At 38.8% G+C, this 12,535-nt stretch overlaps 1 long non-coding RNA gene across 1 annotated transcript in view; it reads right to left on the bottom strand.

The window, feature by feature from the left end:
• Nucleotides 1-12,535, bottom strand: part of LOC147760076 (uncharacterized) — a 94,280-nt gene that overhangs the window by 53,796 nt on the left and 27,949 nt on the right. The window lies entirely within an intron of this gene.

Here is a 12,535-nt window from a genome sequence, read left to right on the forward strand (position 1 = left end):
TTTATTTGTACTCTCAGAAAATTAAAGCATTGTAAACACTTCACAGAATTGTTTAAAAAAATGAAGCAAAGATAGGCCTATGCTTCCTACTACCAAATCTAAAAAAGGTAATTTCGGTCGATGCCATTTTGTCTACTTCGACTCACACGTAGCAGCCAACTATCGGGTGGCCTGTCCGACCTTCAGTCCACCAAATACCACGACGCTCTTGTCGACCCTTTTTTCGCTTCAAAAAAACCTGGTATGTGCTGCTTTGGACAGAATGTCACTGAAATTTCCTGGGCGATGATCGCTGGCCGCGGCCAGCCTTTCGTATAATTGTAAAAGGGTGATATCTCCATGACAATATCAATGGCAAACCAATCCAAAACGATGGCCCCGTTCTCTTTATGACTTTAATTGTCGTGTATTTTGAAATGAATGCTAGAGATGAATTTGACGGCAAAGCTGCCATATTTCCACGTGGTGATAATACGCATGCGCAGAAAGCTCATTTTCCGCACTCGGAACTACTCGGATGTCTCCGCAGTCTACAATGACAGTATGGAGCTTGCGGAATAAGCCAAGGATTGCCGATTGCATTTTCCGGTAAATTCAATAAAGACGTTTGCGACAACCGACTTCCTTGGGGGGGGGGGATTTTTTTTTTTTTTTTTTTTTTTTTTTTTTTTTTTTTTTTTTTTGAGAACGGACGAAAATCGGTGCGCGCGCAGGATGTCATCCATAAAATTGAAAAAGTGTGGCCTAATATACGTACAAAGAAAATTATGTAATAGACTTGCATAGTTGGTTCTGATTTTTATTCGAATATTAAATGTAACAAATGTATTACAAAACATTTGTTTATTTATATAAGCTGTGAATACCTGTAGCTACGATGTTAATTCAAATGTCTGCCGGGCATTCTATTCATAGGCGTCCGATTTCCAACAACTGTGATGGCGAATCCACTGGGGCAAAGTAGGCCCTCTCCCTCATTTCTTAGCGATGAAACCACATGTGGGCATGTATTATCCTTACCCCACTCTTTCCCTAACAGACAAAACCAGTCAATATTCCAATTCATGCGCTCTGTATTACAATAAAAATGTCCTGGGCTCGGAATCTCGAAAGGATCGCTATGTTGCGCACGCGCTATAGCATGGCTAGCATGCGCTATCCCGTATCTCGAAAGCATCGCTACTTTGAGCGTCTGCGCTATCATGGCTAGCGTGCGCTATCCCGTATCTCGAAAGCTTCGCAAATCCCGGCCGTGCGCTAATGTCCAAATCGCCATTAGTTTCGAGGCTATTATTTGCGGCCATACAAACTAGATGCAAGTGTTTTTACGCATGCGTACTTGGTCATTATATTGAAATCGTCATGGCGGCTAGTTTTGTTGTTATAAGAGAAAAATGCCAGGAAAATGCTAAAAGAAGGTGTGTGAGACATATAGATCCTATGGTAGAGTTCCAACCCCATATTTTTCATAAGAGATGCTGCATGACGCAGGAGAATGTGCTCAAACTGACCAATATTATTGAGGAACCTCTGAAAAGACCAACTACGAGGTCTTGAGCACTGTCACCCACTACCTAAGTTCTTGCTGCTTTACATGTACTTGCTACTGGGTCAGATCACAAGGTGGTCGGCGACAGCCTTGATCTGTCACCAATGTCGGTGTCCAGAAGCCTCCATGCTGTGGTAGATTCAATTTTAAACAGCCATGACCCAGCACTGCAGATCCAGTTTCCAACTGAAGAGGCAGATGTTAGGAGAGTGAAGAAGCAATTTTACGATGTTGCATGCTTCACTAATTTTATCGGTGCCATCGATGGTTCTCTAATTCCAATAAAAGCTCCATCCCAAGATGAGAATTTGTTTGTGTGTCGTAAAGGCTTCCACGCTCTTAATATTCAAACAATAGTGGATGCCAAATTGAAGTAAGTTAATTAACATTTTAAAGGCATTCAGATATTAGAAAAGCCTTTAGATCTACCCTTTGGCTGTTTCATGTTTGTTTCTATAATAAACTTATTAACTTCATTACATTATATAGGTAGTGTAATATACTGCATTATTATCCATTGTTATTTTATTACCACTTATCAAACTTATATCTTGAATTATTATTGATTTTAAATACCTCAGAGAAAATTAAATTTCAATGTACATTAGCTTAAAAATATTATTTATCTCTTTATATATATATATATATATATATATATATATATATATATATATATATTATTGTTATTTTTATTTTCATTATTGTTATTATTTCAGGTTTACAAATGTAGTTGCAACGCCAGTATTATGTAAAGTGCATTCGATTGTAACGAGTAAACACAGGTGTATAGTACGTAATTGCCTCTAGCAGTGACACTTGGTCATCTGCCTGATTTGCATGTAAATAAACGCCGAGTGCCTTGTCGGCACTTGAGGTATATGATTTGGACACTAAAGACGTGTTTGTTTGCTTCATGTCATGGCGTGGTGGCAGCGGTATTTTTAAAATTTCGTAACTACGTACGTCAGAGATACATTTGAAAATGGCTAGTACAAATACAAGTTCACTTAGAGCACCAAAGCAATGGGTGCTTACAAAAACGGAGACAATAGGATCCTTCGAGAAGTGGAAGCAAAATCTCGAGTTTCTGCTCTCACAAGATGCAACATTTTCACACTTTTTGTCAAGTAGTGTGACATGGTTGAAGAAAACCAAACAAAATCCTCTACGCGGATTTGTCGACGACGACGATACCATTTCTGAGAGACAACGACGCACAGCACAACAAAAGGTAACCCAATTAGAGTCTATGCTAAATCAAATAGCCAACTTTTGTCCAGTAATTTCACGTGGATCAATTGTGAAAAGCTCTACCAGTCTGAATTCTGTTTGGCAGTCTATTCGGTTACACTTTGGTTTTCAATCAACCGGCGCTCACTTTCTAGACTTTGCGCAAATAAAACTTGAACCCGACGAGAGGCCGGAGGATTTATATCAACGTTTAATGGCGTTTGTAGAAGACAGTTTGCTCACCGCCGATGGTGGTATTACTCATCACAACGAGGTTATGACAGACGACGAAGAAATTTCGCCTTCTTTAGAAAACTTTGTCATACTCACCTGGTTGAAGTTAATTCACAAAGATTTGCCCTTGCTAGTGAAAGAGCGATACGGAACGGAGTTACGATCTCGAACTCTCGCTTCAATCAAACCTGAAATATCTCAAGCTTTAGATTCATTATTGGATCAATTGAATTCTCACGAGGAAATTCGTGCCATGAGAGCAATTACAAAGCAAAAACCCAAAATTTTCTCTCCCGTGAAGGAGCACGTTCCTATTTTCAACGCAAAAAAACGTTCTTGCCCGCTTTGTAAACAGGCCGGTCGACAACGCTACGATCATTTTCTCAGCACTTGCAAATTTTTACCCGAGCAAGATAAACTTTACATCACCAGGACTCACCAGGTTATGTGCAATGAAGAGTCATCCTCTGATGAGGAAATTGTTGTAGCAGACGTGTCTACCAACTCAAATTTTGAGATTCCCAGCGCAGAGGTCAACGTGTCCGCATTAGTCCTTCTCCATGCTTCGATGGTTATCACAATCAACACCCGGTTCATTTAACACTCGATTGTGGTGCCGAGTCTAATTTGATAAGTCAGACTACTGCAATAGAGATAGGAGCGCCCATCTTACCTAACAAGTCACAAACAGCCAGCCAGGCAGACGGGAAATCCACCTTGAACGTTATAGGTGAAACTCGTATACACCTCACTCGAAATGAGAGATCGTTTTTCCTGGAGGCTCTCGTAGTAGACCAGTTGAGTACCGAAATTTTGGCCGGAACTCCATTTTTAGAGATGAACGATATTACTTTAAGACCAGCCCGAAAGCTGATTTCCTTTTCAGATGGCTCCTCTATTACGTATGATGCTGGAAAAAACGTTCGATCTACAGCAAACATCAAACATACTCAGTCTCATATACTTCGCGCGGGACCAATAAATTCCACGCTTTGGCCTGGAGACTATATTGAAACTGTCATTCCTGATAATTTGATTGGTGAGAAGGAACTCGCCGTTGAACCATGTGTCTATGGCAATGATTCTTCGCCTGTGTGGTTAAATCCGCAAGTCGTAAGATCAGTTCATAACAAAATAAGACTTACAAACGACACCGGACTACCATGTATTGTGAAACGCAACTCTCACATTGGTTTTGTCTGTCCAGTGAGCGATAGTGAAAAATCGCTTGATTTCCAGCCATCCACTTTGGATACTTCGCCTGCCAACATTTCTATTGCGTCACCAGTACTTCACTCTGCTGCCGTAAAGTTGGATCCAGATTCTCTGTTAACATCAGGGGACAAACAAGATTTTCAGACACTACTTGTGTCATACGACAATGTTTTCAACCCGTCAATCCCCGGATACAACGGTGCTATGGGACCTTTTAAATCGGTGGTAAACATGGGTCCTACTCAACCGCCCCAGAGGAAGGGCAGGATTCCCCAGTATAGCAAAGACAAACTTGTCGATCTACAAGAGAAATTTGATTTTCTGGAGAGTGTTGGCGTCTTCGCAAAACCGGAAGATGTGGGTGTGAATGTCGAATATCTGAACCCTTCATTTCTGGTAAAAAAGAGCAACGGTTCGTTCCGCTTGGTTACTGCTTTCAACGAAGTTGGAAAATATTGCAAACCTCAACCGTCTCTTTTACCTGACGTAAATTCAACATTACGTAACATTGGAGGATGGAAACACATTATTACCACTGACTTATCCAGTGCCTTTTATCAGATTCCACTGGATAAGAATTCTATGAAATATTGTGGAGTTGCTACTCCTTTCAAGGGAGTAAGAGTCTACACACGTTCAGCAATGGGAATGCCCGGGTCGGAGACAGCATTAGAAGAGATGATGTCACGTGTCCTTGGTGATCTTATAATGAAAGGCGTCGTTTGTAAGATCGCCGACGATCTTTACTGTGGCGGCGAAACTGTGAAAGAACTGATGGATAATTTCCGACAGGTTCTACGAGCTCTCAGCAAGTGTGATCTCCGTCTTTCTCCGACCAAAACCGTGATTTGTCCAAGGGAAACAACAATCCTCGGATGGACTTGGAGAAGTGGTTTTCTCTCTGCCAACACTCACCGTATATCTACATTGTCGAACTGCGACCGCCCCATGACAGTTTTCGCGCTCAGATCCTTCATTGGTGCCTATAAAGCATTCGCACGCGTACTACCTGGCTGTGCTTCGATACTTGCTCCCCTAGATAGCATGACTGCCGGAAAACAGTCCCAGGATAAACTGTCATGGACGGAGGAGAATGTTGTTGCCTTCGAAAATTCAAAGAAAGCTCTACTCAACCATCGTTCTATTATGATTCCTCGGATCAACGATGAGCTGTGGCTTGTGACAGATGCCTCTTCTCGACACTCTGGTCTTGCTGCAACTTTGTACGCCAAACGCGGAGATAAGCTTGGTTTATCTGGATTTTTCAGCGCAAAACTCCGAAAACATCAGGTGACTTGGATACCGTGTGAGCTGGAAGCGTTAGCTATAGCTTCTGCGATCAAACACTTCGCTCCATATATTATACAGTCAAGTCACCAAATGCATGTTTTAACTGATAGTAAGCCTTGCGTACAAGCACATGTTAAATTATGCAGAGGAGAGTTTTCTGCAAGTCCACGAGTGTCCACATTTCTCTCTTTAGCCAGTAGATATCACGTTTCTGTGCAACACCTGGCAGGTTCAGATAATATTCCAACTGATTTCGCAAGTAGAAACGCAAAAGAATGCCAAAGCCAGAAGTGTCAAGTTTGCAGCTTTGTCTATGACCTACAAAACTGCGTGGTATCTAGTGTTTCCACCGACGATGTTCTTAGCGAGATCAAACAGCTACCATTCACCAACCGGAAAGCATGGCTTCAAATTCAACAAGAATGCTACGATCTACGTCGAACTAAGGCCCACTTATCTCAAGGTACGCGACCTAGTAAAAAAAACAACGGAGTGTCTAACGTGAAACGTTATCTGCACATTGAGGGTCTTACCATCGCAAAAGACGGTCTTCTAGTAGTACGCCGTCAATCACCTTTGGAAAACGAACGTGATCTTATAGTAGTTCCCAGACAGGTGTTAAGCGGACTTCTTACTGCTCTCCACATCCGTCTAGAACATCCGTCCAGTTATCAGCTTAAGAGCGTAGTAAAACGCTACTTTTACGCGTTGAACTTAGACAAAGAAGCCGACGAGACATCGCATTCATGCCATCGATGTGCTTCCTTGAAAAAAATTCCTCATCTTCAACAGGAACAGTCTTCAGAAGAACCCCCACCTACAGTTGGAGCATCATTTGCCGCTGATATTATGAAACGACACTCACAAAATATACTGATTGTAAGAGAAACGGTCACTTCTTTCACAACCGCATGTTTTGTGAAGGACGAAACTAAGGATAGTTTACGGGAAGGTCTCATTCAACTGTGTGCAGAAATGCGACCACTTGACGGTCCATTTGCTGTCATTCGCACTGATTCTGCTCCTGGATTCAAATCATTAGTATCAGATGAGTCCCTTCGATCGTCTAGATTAGTCATCGAAATAGGACGTCCCAAAAACATCAATAAAAATCCAGTGGCGGAAAAAGCAGTTCAGGAACTTCAAGACGAAATTCTTCGCAAAGATCCCTCGCGTGATTCTATTTCTCAAACTACTCTCAGCCTGTGCGTTGCTCAGCTCAATTCTAGAATGCGCCGAGGAGGTTTGTCTGCGAGGGAAATGCTTTTTCAGAGGGATCAATTCACCTGTCAACAAATTCCCACTTCAGATAGAAAACTGATTATTGATCAGCATTCTATAAGAGCGAAAAACCACGACAGTAGTATGCAATCTAAAGCGCCTTTAAAACAAAGCGCCAATGATAACAATCTCAGTGTAGGAGATATCGTTTATTTACATCACGACAAGACAAAGAATTACGACCGAGATCGCTACATGGTGGTAAAAGTCGACGGTCACTGGTGCAATGTTCAAAAATTCATAGGAAATCAGCTACGATCTATGTCTTATAGAGTTAAACAATCAGACTGTTATAAGGTACCCGTTTATAAATGGAGAAAAGTCAACGATTTATGTAGTGACAACTCCGATGATTCGGACTTATCTTTGTCTGACTATGAAAACGTAAATACTGCTGACAACGACAAGGAACCTTGCAATGACTTTGACTCTTTCCATGAATTTCAGCCTCAAGTTGACGAAAGCAACGAAAATGGTGAAGTTGAAACTCCATCAGATCTATGTGAACAACCAGCTCAAACTCTTAGACGTTCTACGAGAAAAAGACAAACTCCCAAATATCTTACTGATTATGTTTTGTAATAATGTCTTAAAAGAGTTTATACCTATGAATCTGACACTCAGTTATCTATAAACGGAGAGGAGACTTCCATGTACCTTTGACATTGACACTCTACTGTTACACCTCTGTACATACTGCACTAATGTTTTTGTATTGATTTTGCCGTTATTATACATTATTTAATCCTTTTATAAAAAAAAAAAAAGAAAGAAAGAAAGAGAAAGAGAAAGAAAAGTGATTACGCCAGTATTATGTAAAGTGCATTCGATTGTAACGAGTAAACACAGGTGTATAGTACGTAATTGCCTCTAGCAGTGACACTTGGTCATCTGCCTGATTTGCATGTAAATAAACGCCGAGTGCCTTGTCGGCACTTGAGGTATATGATTTGGACACTAAAGACGTGTTTGTTTGCTTCATGTCATGGCGCAAAATGGCCAGGTTCAACTCATGACAGCTTCATTTTCAACCAATGTGCCATACATGAGATGTACGAAGCAGGAATGCTGCCAAGGAGTTATCTACTCGGAGACAGTGTGTATGCTCTGTCTCCTCTCATAATGACACCAATCCTGCACCCGATCACTGCAGAAGAAGAGGCCTATTCTGAGATCCAAAGGAAAACCAGGACTGTTGTTGAACAGGCACTTGGTGTAACTAAAGGCAGATTCAGGTATGTTTACCCTTTATGGGATATAAATCTAATCCCTATTGTGAAAACACCCATTAACTAAGGCTCTGTTCTCACAACTTTTAGATCGATCTATCACCGCGGGGAGTCTCACTAGATTACTGTCAGATAATCCCCCTTAAGTGTCCGTCCCCGCCTACTACAAGCTTTAAGGGGTAATTAACTTTCGTGTCCGCCCGGCTGACAGCTATTTAGCGTGAACCCCCAGGGAGTTAGGTCGATCCAATGTAGGTCGATCTAATCTATGAGAATGGGGTGTAAGTTTGTGTATTTACTTTCATCAATCAGTTCCCAACCTACATTCAATAGGGTGACTCCCCTTTTCACCCACACCCACACATAATTATAAAACCTGGCAAATAATTTTGTTTCAAAAGTCTTGGTTATAAATCATAATAACGTTAACTAGTAAAAAAAAAAAGTCTTATAAATTTGTGATTTATTGTTTCCTGTAAGAAATATAATCAAATGTTCTGATACAATAATATCTTCTTTATTTTAGGTGTATGTACAAGAATGGTGGTCATCTCTGGTACACCCCAGAGATGTGTGGGAGAATCATCATTGTCTGTTGTATCCTACACAATTTTTGTCAGGAAAACAACCACCCGCACCATGAGGATGAAGATCCTGACATTGATGCAAGTGTTCATGACAATGTGTGTTTGTTGGTCCTGTACTTTCCTCTGGTCTCAGGACCAGGGAAGAAATAATCAGGAACTTCTTTACACATTAGTCATGTACACCTGCCTCGATGTCAGGATCTTCAACTCAGCAGCCCCATGAATCTGCCTTATGGTACACCAAGAGCCTTTTCAACAACACTTCTGTATTTTGACTCTCAGAAAATGCCTCTTCCTCTCAATGATCGGCCCCAGGATTAATGACATCATGATTGGAGACAGTGGAAATACTGCCTCTGAGTGGGAAGCCACTTGGCATTTCCTACCTTGTACATCTCTTGTATGGTACAGATATTGAAAATGAAGCTGTCGTGGGTTGTTAGCCAGCCCACCTTGGAACTACATTTGTACACTGAAAACTTTCCACAAACAAACATATTCACATCAAAGGAATCAGGATGGAACTTTTATTGGAGCTAGAATAGCACTGATGGCACTGATGACCTTCTGGAAGCCAAATATATGTTTAACTCTCCTAACATCTCCCTCTTTACTTGGGAACTTGATATGCAGTGCATGGACATAGCATGGATACCGACAATGATGCCAGATCAAGGTTGTCTCTCTGCCACCACTTTGATCTGACCCAGTAGAGACTACATGTAAAGCAGCAGTAATTGGTGTAGCAAGCACTTGTGACAGTGTTTAAGACCTCGTGGTCAGTCTTCTTTAAGGTTCTTCATTGATCCCTTGAGTCAGTTTGAGCACATTCTCTGAAGTCATGCAGGATCTCTTATGAAATAGATGAGGTTGGAACTCTAGCATAGGATCTCTGAGTCTCACACACACACTTCCATATTCTCCTGGTATTTTTCTCTAACTCTCAGTTGGATCATTTATGAATCATTGTGGGATGAATATGGATTATTGTTTCATTAAACAAAATAATGAAAACTGATGTTCTCTTTAAAATGTCATAATTTATTATATTTTGCATATAATACTAAGAACTGAAATTTAAAATAAGTGTACAAAATGACAAAGGTGTACAGATTTGATTTAACATAACAGCTAGTGTTCATGCAGGAAATTTAATAACAAATTCCAGGAATCAAAAAGACTTATACTTTAAGTCAATTACTTTTGAAGTACACTTTCAATGCAAATAGGGCAAAATAAAATCACTTTAAAGTTTATGTAAGAAACAAAACAGATGGTCAAGTTATGTTTTACATAAATTTTTTATTTTATGAAACAATAACATTATGAAAATATTAAATAAAATATAAAAATAATATTATAAACAATTTCCTAAATGTATATTCTTGTCTAAATTAAAGTTAATAAGTACAGTATAAAAATAAAGTCCTTTTCAAGGAAATGAAAACTATCCCTTATAAAAGATTTGTAACAAATTCCAGTTCTTTGCCGAGGTCATAAACTTAGTTTAAAATACAGCACTGAATGATCAAACTGATTCACATATTGAAAATTACTGAATGAAAAATACTGAAAAATTATCAAAAAGAAATTGCATAAATTAAAGGAAAAAATAATACAGTCAAGTTGGCATGTATATCCTTATAATCATTCTTGTACGTAAAAAAATAAGTAACAAAGTTTTATTTTTCATTATATTTGTGGTGGCAGGGTCCACAATAGGGATTTTGCCAATTTTGATGCAATATAACATAATACTTAACAGCATATTCACTACAAAATTAAAATAATATATGTGAAAGTTCACAGTACAGGGATGATGACTGCAACAACAGATGCAACTAATGGCTAGTACAGTGATGTACAGTAACATACAGCTAGTATGTGTCTTGGCAAAAACAAAAAAATATCATGATCCCAATAAGATGCACTCACTGGTAAGTATCTACAAGAGACTCGCACTTCAGTACATCCAACTTCATTTCACAGTATTCTGTTATTTTTTCAAATAACACTTTGTTACTTTTGTCAATTTCTAATCTCTCCCTTTCTAACTGTAAACGCTCTTTTTCTACTTTCAACCTCTCCTCCTCTAATGCTAAGCGATCCTTCTCTACGTTGTAAAGCCTTTCACTTACATCTGTGTCTTGGCAAAAACAAAAAAATATCATGATCCCAATAAGATGCACTCACTGGTAAGTATCTACAAGAGACTCGCACTTCAGTACATCCAACTTCATTTCACAGTATTCTGTTATTTTTTCAAATAACACTTTGTTACTTTTGTCAATTTCTAATCTCTCCCTTTCTAACTGTAAACGCTCTTTTTCTACTTTCAACCTCTCCTCCTCTAATGCTAAGCGATCCTTCTCTACGTTGTAAAGCCTTTCACTTACATCTGAAATTTGAAGATGTATGTAATTAATAATTAAATATAAAAATGATATAATAAGAACTCAATCTTTTCAATATTCTAAATATTACAGATACTGTACTTTTAAGTCAATGTGATAGTTCTTCATAAATGAACATATTCCTGTTGAGTTGCAGCAACAAAAATGAAAAGCTGACCATCTGACAATGTTGAACGCTTTCATAAGCTATATGTTTGAAATTACCAATAAAGTTTCATTTGTTAATAGGTATAGAAATACGGTAATTAACTCATATGTTTCAACCAATAATAGACTGAAAAGCACACCTGACTGCCCACAGATGGTAATGCCTATCACAGCCCTCATTTCCCTGATGAAGTCTGGCTGTAAGCAAACACTATATACATAGGTATATACTCCCCGAACAAATGATTTAAGAGCATTACTTATTCAAACACAAATGTAAATATTAATGTTTATATACCTTGTGATGATGTATGCACCTTCTTCTTTCTACTGGATGAACCGGTTGCTGAAATCAGCATTTACATGTTAAAATTGGCTGATATAAATAATAATAATAATCAAAATGCATTTTGATCAAGTGATTATGTAATGTCCTAAATTCATGTGTTAAAATGGGTGATGTAATTATACATTAAAATATGCAAGTAATCAGAAGCAGTGAACATTGATTGGAAAACATAAAATAAATACATATATTTTAATAAAATCTAAAATTAAATATAATAAATACCTCTTCTTTTAAATGGTACATGGCAGGAATGTTCATAGCTAACAAAGAAAATAGCAATACTATATATGAACATATGATGATTACCTTTCCCTGATGTTAACAAATAATATATCTGTATAAGGATGGGTCCCACTCTGCAGTGACTCTTGTAAAGTGTAATCTGCATAACTGAATGACATGCCTCCTCCAGCGGCTACAGGGTACTGAACTTGCATGTGTGCTCAGATTAATTACCTGCTAGGTGTTGAAGAAGGCAAGTCACACAGTAAAGGTATAAGGATCTCACACAGAGTTGTACCAATCCAACTTAATGTAATAGGCTGTGTTTCCCTGTATGGGGATCTAGGAGATTGCATTCTTTTAATTTTAATTTCAATGTTTCTCTCAATATGATAATTTATATTGTTTTACTTGCAACTTTAAAACAGATGCATTAGAATATATATGCAATAAGCACCTGTTGTTAAGCCCGTTTCATGACTAGAATCTGTAGCTTGCACGTCTTCATGCCTAGTATAGATGGAGGTGGATTCTGCATTACTATCATTCCTAGTATTCATGGAGGTGGATTCTGCATTACTATCATTCCTAGTATTCATGGAGGTGGATTCTGCATTACTATCATTCCTAGTATAGATGGAGGTGGATTCTGCATTACTATCATTCCTAGTATTCATGGAGGTGGATTCTGCATTACTATCATTCCTAGTATAGATGGAGGTGGATTCTGCATTACTATCATTCCTAGTATAGATGGAGGTGGATTCTGCATTACTATCATTCCTAGT

The sequence above is a fragment of the Lingula anatina genome, chromosome 9 (assembly GCF_051362555.1).
Source record: "Lingula anatina isolate TDL-2025a chromosome 9, LinAna3.0, whole genome shotgun sequence".
NCBI classification, from domain to species: Eukaryota; Metazoa; Brachiopoda; class Lingulata; order Lingulida; family Lingulidae; genus Lingula; species Lingula anatina.